We start from the raw sequence: 13,092 nt of genomic DNA, 5'->3' as shown, positions 1-13,092 counted from the left end.
TTTTGTTGTTGTTGACTGAAAAACCCAATGAAAGAACAGCTCGGATTAAATACAGATCTCCCATAATTTGTTTGAAAGAGGCTGGAGGAGAGAAGGGGGATGGATGAGACAGAAGGGGAAAAAACAGATTAAGCTCTTACTCTGCATGGCAAACAAAGGGTCTGCTTTACAATTTCATGGGTCAAGCAGTGGTAAAGGGATGAACACAACGAGAAGTTTAAAAAGCTACTAAATTAATGTATGTTGGAAAACCAGCTAGAAGTTTTCCTTTGTCATTAACAGCTGTGACTCAAGTTACCTCCTGGCTCTTCCTCTCCCACTACAGTTTACCCAGAGGTGAAAGTGCTCAGTGTGATTTATGCAATGCCAAGCCATGGGACTATGTTGACTAACTCTGTAAAACAGGATCTTTTTATGCCTGGCAGCCCTTTTCAAGTCACAGGTTCACAAGAGTGAACAGCAAGAGAGGGAACCGGGAACTCTGCCTGTAGGAGTTGTTATTCCTAATCCCACCCTTTGAGATTTATGCATATTGGCTCAGATCATGAGATCGGACGAGCTCAGCAGCCCGCCAATAACAACAGCTCATACATTTGCATCACTTGCCATGCAATCCAGAAAAAGCCTGCCTCAGTTTCCCCACAGAAGCAAACACCGTTCCATGCCCAAGTCTGAAACATCAGCACATCAAAGCAGTGATTTAGCAAAGTTACTGTGATCTTCACTGGAATATCAGCCCCACACCTCCGTGCTCTGCTCAGAATCCAAACGCACAGAACCCCTAATTCTTACCTGGCAATACTAAGCAGGATTTGCTCATATGCTTTATTTGATTCTTTTAAAGCACTTCTGGCTCTGATTACCAGCATAAAAACTGGAGAAGCCCTTCCTGAGTGCTTCCTGAGTGCTCAAACGCCTTGCTGGGAACACACAGCGTGGTACCATTAAAGACAGACCTTAATTTGAAATGACCTGATCAGCACCACTACCTATTAGCCAAACACCCACAGATCTCTAATAAGTGTATTGACATCTTACACTGCTTGTCTTTTAAACAGAACTTCAGTTAAGTAAATTAACATCCAGTGGACAATATAGAAGTAGTAGGGAAAACGTTTTCCCGTTATACCATGTCCCCAGGCAATGGAGGCGATCGTTTTCAACCTGCTATAAAGGGCAGTGCTCTATTAAATGGTAACAAAATACTTAGGGTTACGTGCTTGTACTTTTCAGCAACCACACAGTAACCAAACTTTGGTGTTATTCCACTGAAAAGCGGATCAGAAATGGTTCTGTCCATACAGTGGGGCAGACACAGAGAACAGCAATCACACCTTGCTCATTGCTGGGCTGGAATCAAGCCTCAGAACGGCTTACAGAACATCATCCACTCTTACCTGGGTCCCTTACTCTGCAAATACGCCATCAAATTCAGGAGGAGTACTCAAAGAGCACCCTGTTCAGCAGAAGCTGGGTTTTGTTCACCTTCCCTCTCTACCTGCCCTTTTAACTTGCTGAAAGCATCTGGAAAAATGTGGTCCAGCAGACTCCAGAAGTCTATGGAATTGGGTCCCTTTCTTGGCTTTGATGTATGGTTGAAGGAAGAAAAGAAATAAAACAGTTTTTGTATTTTGTATTTTCTGTCCTCAAATCATGTCTTGTGCTAAGCTATTTGGGCAAGAAATGCTCCTTAATGAGTGTACAAAACTGCACTTCTTCAAATACAGACTCATGAAGAGGCACTGAATCTACTCCAAAGGCACCAGCTGGAGAACTGGAAGCAGAAAAATGGTGTTGTGATCCTACATCTGCATGTGTCCCGTGAAGGAAGTTGAACTGTGAGCCCAGTGAGCTGGATGAATAACCCAAATCTTCCCCCATACTCGTTTGCCTTTCAGATGCTGTTATTTGTTTGGCAAACCAGGCTCTAACTTTTAAGGACTCCTGAGTTCAGACCTGGTTCCTAGTCTTACTGCAGAGATCTCCAAGTATTCACACAGCAGCTGTTGAACCAATGCAGTTTTCAGCTGACTGTGTATAGAATAACCTTCAATGATTTTGAATTACCCTAACGCTTAAGATTACACAGTTTGAAAAGGGAATTGCCACCAATATTTCAACCTGAATTCATCAGTCAGATTCCTCACTTTGCTGGGATGGACTGCATTCCTGGCACGCCTATTTCCATGTGAATAAAAGTGTCCAGGAACATTTTCAGCTGGTAAATCAGCAAGGTTTTCACATTGCCCCCAGAGCTCAGGGAGTTCTGTCACCCTCAGCCTGAGCTGACACAGGAGCAGGAACCCAGCTGCACAGCATCTCAAGGGAGCAGACCACGAAGTAAAGAGTCCTGAGGGAAATGTTTTTTTCTGACCATAGCGAGTTCCTCGTTGATGATGCATTCAATACATACAGGGGTCAAACGCACAACCGGATCCATCAGCATCAAATGAAGTAACTCGCTTGAATCTGGTAAGTCAGTTTACGCTGCTGCAGGATATTAACCTCAAAAGTTTAACCCAGGGCTCTAGCAGTGCACGATGGCCATAAGTTCCACCAGTTGACTTCCCACATGCTGGCGAGTACAAGAAATCTAATAAGTAAACTACTGTGGCGAGACCTCCAATGCAATTTCTGCAGATGTCCTGATAAATATCCATTTAGGCACTTCTCCAAGCGTATGCTGCATTCAAAACCTTTGCAAGACCTGCTCTATTGTTATTCTTCTAAACTTCATCCAGTTTGGAGCGGGAGGCATTTAGAGACTCTTTTCTTCCTCCCCCCCCCCCCCTTTTTTAAAGTGCAAAGTGAGTGATGTGAAGGGGGAGCGATACATTAGAAACCCACCCAGCCATATTTATCCTGGTTTGTATCATTTAAAAAAGGAGCACTAAAAGGCCGAGTGGAGCTCACCCGACTTTTTTAATGTACTGTAATTTCTCAGGAAAACGCTTTGTGAAAAGTAAGCAATATATCCTGGCCTGTAAGTATGTAACCATAGTTTCCCCCACCATGCAAAACATCTGTGACCTTGCATAGAGGTCATCACTGCAGCAGTGTTTCTCTTTACTTTTAAAGAAATGTCAGGCCATTTTTTATACAAGACTTATGACAGGGTGCTGTTTATTGTATCACAAAGCCACTATAACTCCAGCACAAGGAAACTGCTATTATTTGGAGAGCATATATCTTTTTGACTTGCAGTAAAGATGAAAATGAGAAGGGTCCTTTCCAGAGAGGGCAAATCAGAGTCTCCCTCAATGATACCAGCATCTTCCCCACGTCTGAAAGCAGAATCATTACTGGGCTGCTGGGTCTGATTCAAGCTCAGATTTTATGCTAGGATTTTCTATTAGGCCATGCAGGGTTTGTGCTCATCATTCCCTGAAAAGAGCATCCAATTCCTATTTTTTGAGGTTTCTGAACAGACAATATCATCGCTTTAACCATCAGACTTAAAATCCCAGCTCCCCACAGCACCACTTGTTTCCCTCCCACACTACTTTACATTGAATCAAACTTTTTGTTTCACATGGAAAGCGTTGGAAAAAATGCCAAGGACAATTAGGGGCAGAAAGAAAAAAAATGATTCCCAGTCACCTCTATTTCCTTTTCACCTTTATCATGAAAAATTGCTTGTGGCTTTTTGTGGTAGCTCTGATTCAGTCCTCAGTGAGTACACTGGGGGGCACCAGGCTGGGAGGGCTGCATCTTTTAAATCAGGAGTCTAACTGAGATCCTAACTAGTTGTGTTCATTGAAGGTCCCTTGGTACTTTTTGCAAGACTAACCTCTGTATCCTGGCCAAATTCCAGCTCAAGTAATTACAATCCACTTTCCTAAATACCCCTCTTCTTTCCCTGCAGCACTTTCAATTGCATATGAAATTATTCTATTATCTAATTATAATAATGCCCACAGACTCCTGTCAAGCTTGGGGATTCTGTGAGGTGCTATAGAGAGAACAAATGCATACACAGTCCTCTGGTTTCCCAGCAGCACACTATGCAAGTGCTGAGAGCTGGGACTACCTTACCATGGCACTGAAATGCAGGACTGAAGAGCAGAGTTCAGTCTGAAACACAACAGCAGAATAACTGGAAAAAGTGGAAAAAAAGGGGAAAGTTTCAGGGGAAAGAAAAGCAAAACAAGGCCAGGTCCCTGCTAGTGGTGTTTTAGGCTGTGTGCCGTTTGCTCTGCATCTCCCCTCATAGTAGTTAGGTAGGACAACAAAGTTTTTCCTAACCATTCTCCATCACCTTTGAGATGTTTAAAACAGAACCAACTGCAGAACATTCACTGATGACAGAACATCCCAGCAACACAAATGGCAGGACAAAATAAAGCAATCAGAAAAACGTCATCAACCCTATTGAAGCATCTGTACGTGGTTCAACTGTTATGAGAGAGACTCATTTGTGGCTTTCTGCAGGGAGAAGAATCACTTGTTTGCTGTTTTCTACTGTTACTCATCGTAAGTCTTATTTTTGTAGTGCTATGAAGACATTGCAGTTTAGATTTTTGTTGCTTGTGTACCTTTAAGCACAGGTTTTGAAGTGTATAGGCTTATAAGGCTATAATTTAACTTCAACATTTTAAAATGAAAATGGCAGCAGGATGCAGCCAGCATATGCTATGCAGTCCACAGAGGGCAATTATTAATTTCCCAGTGGATACCTTTTCTTATGGTGACTGGCAGTGTTGTGGGTTTTTTTTTTTGTTTGCTTTCTTATATTATTATTATTACTCATGCCTTTTATTTAAAGCATTACTAGATGTCTGTATCTCAATACACCTGCTGTGCCAGTGATTACACTGTGTTTAATGGCATGTCTATCTTGGGAGAGCATAGCCAAGCATAAGAGGAGACTGCAGAGGACAATAAAATGGCTGTTGAATTTTGTACATCCCTGCATTCCATTAGAGGAGCTGTCACCAACCTGCTAGGGCCTGGAAAGGGCCGTGGTGATATCTGAGCTCCTGCCCTGATTCTGACATTAACGAACTGTTGGGTAACTAAAGGCTGAAATGGTGCAGGAAAGAAACCAATGTGAGCTCTTGCAGAGGTAGCCCCAGCCCGAACCTTCTTCTGTTTGAACACAGTGGATGTAAGGATAACACAACTCCAGTAATTATAGCACCCCCAGTGCTAATGAAAACATTTCAACAGTGAATTTCCAAGGTACAGCAAGCTCATCCCTAAAGATGTAAGTCATCATTACAGGCCAAAATCCATTGATGTCTGAACACAGACTCCAGCACTCAGCAAATACGAATGAGGAGAAAGCATGCAGAGTGTCAGAGCTGTGTGTAACTGCAGGTCCACAGCAATGGCTTTGCCATAGGTCACTTCAACACTTCAGATTGGCCCCTTGCTTGGAAAGATCAAGTCTGGAGATGGATGGTTCCTTGTTTCAAACATTCCAGACCTCTGTAGCTACCAAACACCTACCATCAGAGCTGGGAGATAAGTTACACATTACAGACACCAGCAAAAATGAATAAATAAAATCAGTGGGAGTAAAGGTTGGATTCTCATAATGCTTGGACAGTTCTTTACTAAAAAAAAGCATTCCATTAACTGCATCTTTTCTAAGTGGCCTCTCGTCACATTTGAGGCTGAAGTAGTTACTGAAGAAAGATCAAGGGTTAAGCTGCATGCTGCACAATAACACAAGACTTTAAAAGAAATAATAAAAAAAGACTCATCCAATTTTTTTTTTTCCAAATTAAATCAAGAACATTCATAATTAGTTTTTACACCAGAGACATCTAGTGGGAAATGAAAGAACTGAAAGAGCCATAAGCTGCCTTCGCCCTTTCATTAATATTTGCTCCCAAATGCAGGTCAAATAAATCTAACTCACAGTTTGAAATGAGTAGCTTTAAAACTGATGTATTACTTTCTGCTCGGATTTATGCCACCCATTTTGGATAATTACTCCCAACGCTTTTTCCCTATTGTATTCAAAGCTTCTTCATAAGAACGAAACGAAGTTGGGCTCCTTGAGATCTCTTCTGCTTTTAATAACTTCTCATTCTCCCCCAGCCCCTCCCCACCCTCAAAGATTACTTCCACCTTTGCAATCTGAGGCAACTGGATTTGTGCTGGCAGACACCTTGCACTCATTTATAGACGGGGTTTGTTCCATTATGATAAATTGCACCATCCAGGCACACAGTAAAAGACCATCCTGCCCCACATCCAAGATGCTATGAACATTTACCCATGTGCTTGAGTTTATACACTGAATAAATTCACTGAAACACGTGTGTGAGCCATATTCTCACAAGATTTATGCACACCAATAGGGTTATACGTAGAGCACAAAGCTAAGCACGTGTTTAAGTCATTACAGGACTAGGAATGAAGTAGGGAAAGGGTGAAAGGGAAAATGGATGCACAGAAAGGTGAAGTAACTTGCCCAATGTCATCAAAGCTGTATCCAGGTGGCATAATGCAGCAACTGTCCTCAGACACCTGAACTAGTTCTAAAAACTGAACTCTGTTACAGAAAGCAGTTTAGTCCCACTAGCATAGCAGCCTGCTCAGGCTAATATACCTACCAGGCATAAGAGCTAATTAGTCTGAGCAAAGCATCATGCCAACACAGCTCTACAGCTTTAGAAGCCAAACTAAAATAGCTATCACTGAGGAGCATCAGATTATGCTTGTTAAGGGCACAGAGAGCACCAGTAGGAACAGGATTTGATTGTGGTTAGACTCAATGATCTTTAAGGTCTTTCCCAACCTGAGCAATTCTATGATCTGCCTATCTGCTCAGTGTTTCATTTTGCATCTATTTTTCTACATCAGTACAAATTGCGGTGGAGCCATCCTGCCAAAATCCACCATAGGATTACGTCGGTATGTCTCAGTATGACAAGAAAATGAACCTAAGGGAAATACCTACTAACTTCTGTTCAAAACATTGCAGGGTAGAGAGGAACAATGCTAAGAAGTCAACTACTACAAATTCAATATAACTTAGGAACTAACTAGGAGTGTTTGGTGCTGCAAAGAATACAAAGAAGTCTTTAAGCATAAGCATTAAGCTATGTCTATGCCCACACAGAAGGGCCTAAATACTCAAAGAATCCTCCCCTACTGGGAAGCAGCACTGAGGCATTCCAAGTTGATTCACTGGGAACATTTACGTTTCAACTTAGGAAATAAAAGCCTTTTCTGCTTTCCCTCCGTTGATATCTGCAGGCTTTTAGGGGTTCCTTAAACACTGTGTAGCAAAAGAGTTAAATTATACTCTTTAAACAAAGGTTGCTTGCTCTTTATTGGTTTCTAGCTCCTACATACACAGAAAATTAAGGAGAGGAACACGCTAATGACTGCTTGCAGACTATATTTAGAGTTAACAATTGCATAATATTGAATTAGCCTAGTGCTGAACTTTCTATTTAATTATTTGACTTCCAAGATATAAATAACTGTTTAGCCATGGCTTTTCCCCCCCTCAGTTGTTCTCTGTAATATGTAAACCAACCTGCTCCCCTCCCCACCAAACAGCATGTACCCAGGTGTCTTAAATCAGAGATAACAGACCCAGACCCTTTTTGCAGCTGGGAACTTGCAGAACAGAAGGAGAAAGGAACACAAGATGGTTGCTTAATTCAGCCCACCTCAAACCAGCAGGGCACCCAGGAATGATATCATTTGCACAGTTCTTAGTCTAAATCTCAAACTAAAACCACACCTTTCCTTTGGCTGTTTTACAGGCAGCACATCTTGCACAAGTGAAAATACACCCTCTAAGGGCTTCAAAACCCAATTTCATGCTTGGCTTTTATCTTCACTGAGCAAATACCCCCAATACTCCACTCTAATTGCAATCAGATGCTACTGAAACACCCTGAAGTTCATCAAGGCTGTGGCTGGTATCTATGAACATTTCACATTGAGTTCTTTCACTCAACAGTAAGTGAAATTCCACAGTTGTTCTACAACCTTTCAAGAAGGAAAGGAGCACAAGCATCCCAGGAAAAACCAACTGAAAAGGATGGTGACCCAGCTACCAGAGTCAGGGTTTTTTTTTTCCAGATGCTTTTTAATCAAGAAACTCACTCCAATGAACAAATTTCATTAAACACCACAGTTGGATCAGACAAAGAACCACATCACTCAGATAAACTCTGAGGAAAGCCACTATAGGAAGAAGACAAGCATTATCACTGTTACCTACAGATTTTCTTTAACAAAGCAATATTTCATCCCATACACAGAGCACAAAGCTAGCCCCAGGGTGACAACTTACCCCCCATATAGCACCCTCAACAACAGGAAATGTACAGCTTCTACTTTTAGCTACCAAAATTATAATTATTAGATTGTAAAACTAAAAAAAAGACAAAAATAAGAAAATCCTTTCAGAGAACTTACCCTCTGCAGACCCAGCACCAGCTGACCTGTGTTGAGAAGGTTATAACTGGGGCTGATGAGCAGCACCTGAGCCCAGCCAGCCCCACAGGCAGCTCCTCAGCCCACAGCTCAACAGTTCCCCTCCCTTGTGAAACAGGTGTGTTTGGGCTGACCCCACAAACCTTTGTGCAGGGAAAGAGGTGTTTTGCTTTCTAAACTTCAGCGTTTCTGGAGTTACAGTCATTCTGCTGTGAAGGGGAATGCTTGTGAACTCTTGGAGTCCATTTGGGGTTCAGCACAGTCATTTAATCACTGTGGTATTGGTTCCCATGCATGTGTATACGTTCCTTTACAAAGGGTTGCTGTTTGACCATGCTAAATGCCTGAAAGGGACGAGCCAGTGTGTCCCAGCATCCATCCCTTCTCTCTGTGCATCGTGCCTGCTGAATCTTTGGTTTGCAAAGATTGGCCGTGCTGAGGTGTGGTTTTTGAGCAGCACTTTACAGAGGAAGCGCACGCCCTTGGCAGTTATGAAAGTCTGATTTCTCTACTTGTTTATTTCTTTGCTTGCCTTCAGCACATTTAGCAAGTAATTGTGAAAGGAAAGCTCTCCCAGAATTGGAAGCTCTATGATATCTGAAAGCTGTATATATGTGTGTATATTTATATAGAACAAACAACAAGGGAGCAACAAAAGATCATATTTGCTTACTTGTCTGGAGAGATTAACTGAAGTCCTGCAAGTTAACAGCAAAAAAAAATCCATGAAGAGTTAAAAGAGGATAAATGGAAGGAAAAATAGCAATGGTTTAGGTGTGTAGACTTTTTCCTCTTGCTGAAGAGAGGAAATGAAATTGGTTCCTCTTTGTTTTGACTCTTCCTCTATTACGAGGGGGCAAATGTTACGTATTCCTTGTCCCCACCTGCTGGTAGCAGAGCATTATGTATTTCCTAGGCAGGATTGTAGAAGATGTTTGAAATGGAAAACCAGGCAGTACGGTGATGTGAAGGAAGGGGAAATTTGAGACAGATCGAGGAGTTTGCTGAAGTGCAGCTTTGGCTGAAGCAGGTAAGATGCATGTGGCACTTGGGCTTAATCGTGAGTCAGGCAGGCTATTTTCCACAGGCCAGAGTGACTTGCAGCTGCCCTGAATGAAAGCAGGAAATTGCATTTTTGCTATTTATAAACTGTGAGACTGAAATAATATGCATACTGTATGCCTCTCCCAATCCCCATCTGTAGGGTTTTATGTATCTCATAACCCCCAATAGATTTTGCTTTTCATATCTTATAAGGGCACTCTCATTGTACCAACTCATATTGTGGTTCAGCATAATTGCACCATTATCTTCCATTGTGTTAAGGTGGAGAAGTTATCTTTTGGGTCATAGCTCCTGTGCAGCTCAAGCTGAAGTCCTTCTCTTTATTTCAAGTAGTAGAAGCCAAGGATTTTGGAACCTCTACTTCCTCTGCATTGACTTTGTTACCCATGTAACATTGAACAACAGATATAAAATCCTTACAGGGCTACAACTTGCTTACAGTGCTTAGCTCTCCTGGACTAATTCATGCTTTGTAACTTCATGTATATCAGAAATGCAATAGAAAAACAAAGTGCAGCCTTCTGTGAAGTCAGTGCAGCAGTGATTCTCTAAGTCAACCCAGTCTGCATGTAGCTTAGTATGAAAATGTTTCAACAAGTCTGTGACGTTGCAAGACAAGTGCTGTGGCAATAAAAGTGAATGGGTCTTTTCCCATTCTAAACGTGGGTTCAGCTAAAGATTAATAACAGATTTGCTGCAAACAAACATTCAACTTTGGTTGGCATTACAGTCAGATGTACACATACAGACTGTGTACCTCGTGTAAGGAGCATAGCTTGGATTACAGGCAAGATCTTATATTTTGCAGCATTGCTGTTCATTGCTATTCCCCAAATGGGTCCCCTATGAGAGTTTACAATGAAGCATGAGTTGTTGCCCAAGTGAGTTGTTCAAATAGATTATGGCTTGTAAAATTCCCCAAGTTGAGCACTGTTAACCAGAGACTCCAGTGCTGCACTGCTAACCAGCTGGGAAAAAAATGCAGTTCCTACCAGATATTGTGAAGTTCAGCTTTTCAGGGCAGGGAAATTCCCACAGGAATGGGAAAAGCTATGGCTGATGAGCACATCCATAAAAATAATAAAAAAGTGCTCGTGATTGCATCGAGATAATGGCAGGAAATAAAAAAGGTTTCATACACTGAACACTACAGTATATTTAATCAAAATGTTTTGCCAAAATGGCATCGTAACTAAAAGCTTGCTCTGGCATTTTGGAGTTCGTGCAGTGGGACCCCTCCTGTGCTGTCATATGAAGTAATCAGCTCTATAACCTGTGCAAATCTCATGCCCTTCCATGGCAGACACTTCTTTCCCTGTTGACAGGAAGCTTGTTAAGACTGATATCTCCAAAGAAATTGGGAAAGGGACACCATTTTCCCCACAATGCAGCATCCTCAGATCCCCCAAAATGCGCAAACCTGCTTTGCAAAGCAATGAAAAGACAACTAACTGTCCATAAAGCAAGTAACCTAAACATGCTGCCCATAAATGGAATAAAATGGGAGAAAGTGTGTAAGGAAAGGGGTTACATAATGCTTCAGGGCACAAAAAGAGCAAGCAGAACAGCCCATCAGCTGAACATCCAGCTCCAACATGCCAGCTGATCTAACCAGCACGGTGCAGTCCTTTCTCAGATGTTGCTTGTGAGCAAGAGCCCTTAATCTGACTTCTTTTTGTTCTACAGAATCCTTGTAAGAGAAGACAAAAGAGGTGTCTATGGTCTTTTTGTTTATTTTTCACCTTCTCTATTTGACAGCATCCAGTTTCAAACAAAATGGGCAGAAAGCTTTCAGCCCAGGGCTCTCATGCACTGCCCAACAGGACGACCAACACGCAGCCATGAGCTGGGCATGCTCGGTGCACCATTAAACCAGCTAGATCAAATCAGAGTCCGAAAAGAAGTGATTACCTCCCTTCACTTAAACATCTATTCTTTCTTAATAAAGTATCTCAGGCATTAAATTTCAGGCCCAGTGTTTTCAGGGATATACGGGTTATTTCCAAGCCGAGCTATTACTAGTGAATGCGGTGACATTAATATGAGTAAATGCAGGAAAAAGGATGAAATAAAACATATCCTATTGAAGGAAATGAGAGCTCCTTAAGAAAGAAAAACACACATAGGAAAGACGTGGGCATATCAGGATACAAATGGGACACTGGGGAGTGCCGGATTCCACAAGCATGATGTTATTGAAGTGTTTGATACCAGAGTAAGCACCTGCAGATATGAATTACATCCTTGTTCAGACCACTAACATCGGAGTACTGACATCTCAGGAAGTGCTTATGTTATATTTCAAATCCCACTGCCAACTGCATAAATATCAAATAAATCAATCATAGATATAAAAGACATTATCTTAAGGACTTTAAAAAGCTGAACAAGCCACCTCTCTTCTGAAAGCAGCACCGCCCTTAAATCATTGGGGCTTTTCCTGTCAGTCACACCTGAACAGCAATAACATCAATGCTGTTGACCATCAGACATTAACTACTTCACCTCTGTACCCACAGATAGAACTGGTATAGAAATAGTTAAAACCAGCAACAGTTCACTGATAGCATCCGAGTGGCTGGCACACTTTCCATAGCCTTCAAGAGGTGGAGAACATCTCATTTCACACATGTAGAAACTGAGGCACAAGCCTATGAAGTGAGCTGGTCGGTATCAAAGAGCTCCAGAATGTCATGAGCAGAACAAGTGCAGAACTCAGGGTCCTTGCAATGCAGAGCAGGCAGGCTTTATTTTCAGTGAAGGTATTCCTGACCAAGACAGAAAATGCAATGCAGAAGTGCTTTTGAGACAGAAGCACATTTTGTCCCATGCAAGTAGGTATCAAAAGAGAGTTTAAACACAACTATAGAGTTAATCTCATTTTAAAGAAATCTTGCCACGCAACTGAAAGCATCCATTTTGTGTTGAAAAACTCAGGTCTTATGAGTCTTAATGCATTTTAAAAGAGTGGAAAATGTACAAATATTGAAATATACACGGGGAAATTAATTTGGTTTTTAATAACTCTTCAAGCTTTAATAAGATTTTACTTGTGTTAAGGAGTTCTGGATTTTAAGTATGCCTTTCATTTTAAGAGTTTCCCCATAAGCGCTTATTAGATTAATTTGTTATTTTTCTTTGCTTGCCATGGGAGTCTTAATTACTATTGCTCCAAATACAGCTACCATCCATCTTAATCAAGCAGGGACTATTTGGCCATACTGCTAAATCATCTGGTGCAAGCAGTTTTAAGAAGTTTGTTCTGCAGTGAAAAAATGGCTGAGAAGGGAAGCACGAGTAAATGTATCTTTTCACTTCTTGTTAACAGCAGCAGGAAGATTAAGTGACCATCCTACTAAAAATTCCTAACAGTTCAGAATTGTTAAGAGATGTATTAAGAGGCACATTCTGGGAGACGTGGAAAAAAAAGCATCTGCTGCAAAGGACAGTTGTTGAATTGGAATGAGTTTGTGCATTAAAACAAAAGCATTGTAGAACCTAAATGTCATTACTGGTGACAGTTTTACTCCAACTCCTAAGGACACACATTCTCCACAAGAAGGTAATTTCCAACTAGAATCATTTGTAGGATGTCTATCTTGCATGGATTTTATGAGA

General features: G+C 41.5%; 1 protein-coding gene across 6 annotated transcripts in view; it reads right to left on the bottom strand.

Annotated features, from left to right (window-relative positions):
* Positions 1-13,092, bottom strand: part of CDCA2 (cell division cycle associated 2) — an 84,516-nt gene that overhangs the window by 51,655 nt on the left and 19,769 nt on the right. Inside the window, exon 16 of one of the 6 annotated variants that reach the window (XR_016460073.1) lies at positions 8,055-12,242. The exons of the other annotated variants lie outside the window; for them this stretch is intronic. The gene's annotated coding sequence lies outside the window, so the exon portion shown is untranslated. Of the gene's footprint in view, positions 1-8,054; positions 12,243-13,092 lie in introns of those variants that run through there. 6 annotated transcript variants of the gene reach the window in all.

The sequence above is a fragment of the Phasianus colchicus genome, chromosome 27 (genome assembly GCF_987193195.1).
Source record: "Phasianus colchicus chromosome 27, bPhaCol1.hap1.1, whole genome shotgun sequence".
Classification (NCBI taxonomy): domain Eukaryota; kingdom Metazoa; phylum Chordata; class Aves; order Galliformes; family Phasianidae; genus Phasianus; species Phasianus colchicus.
Note: the sequence above shows the minus strand (reverse complement) of the source record. Positions and strands in the feature narration are given on the sequence as shown.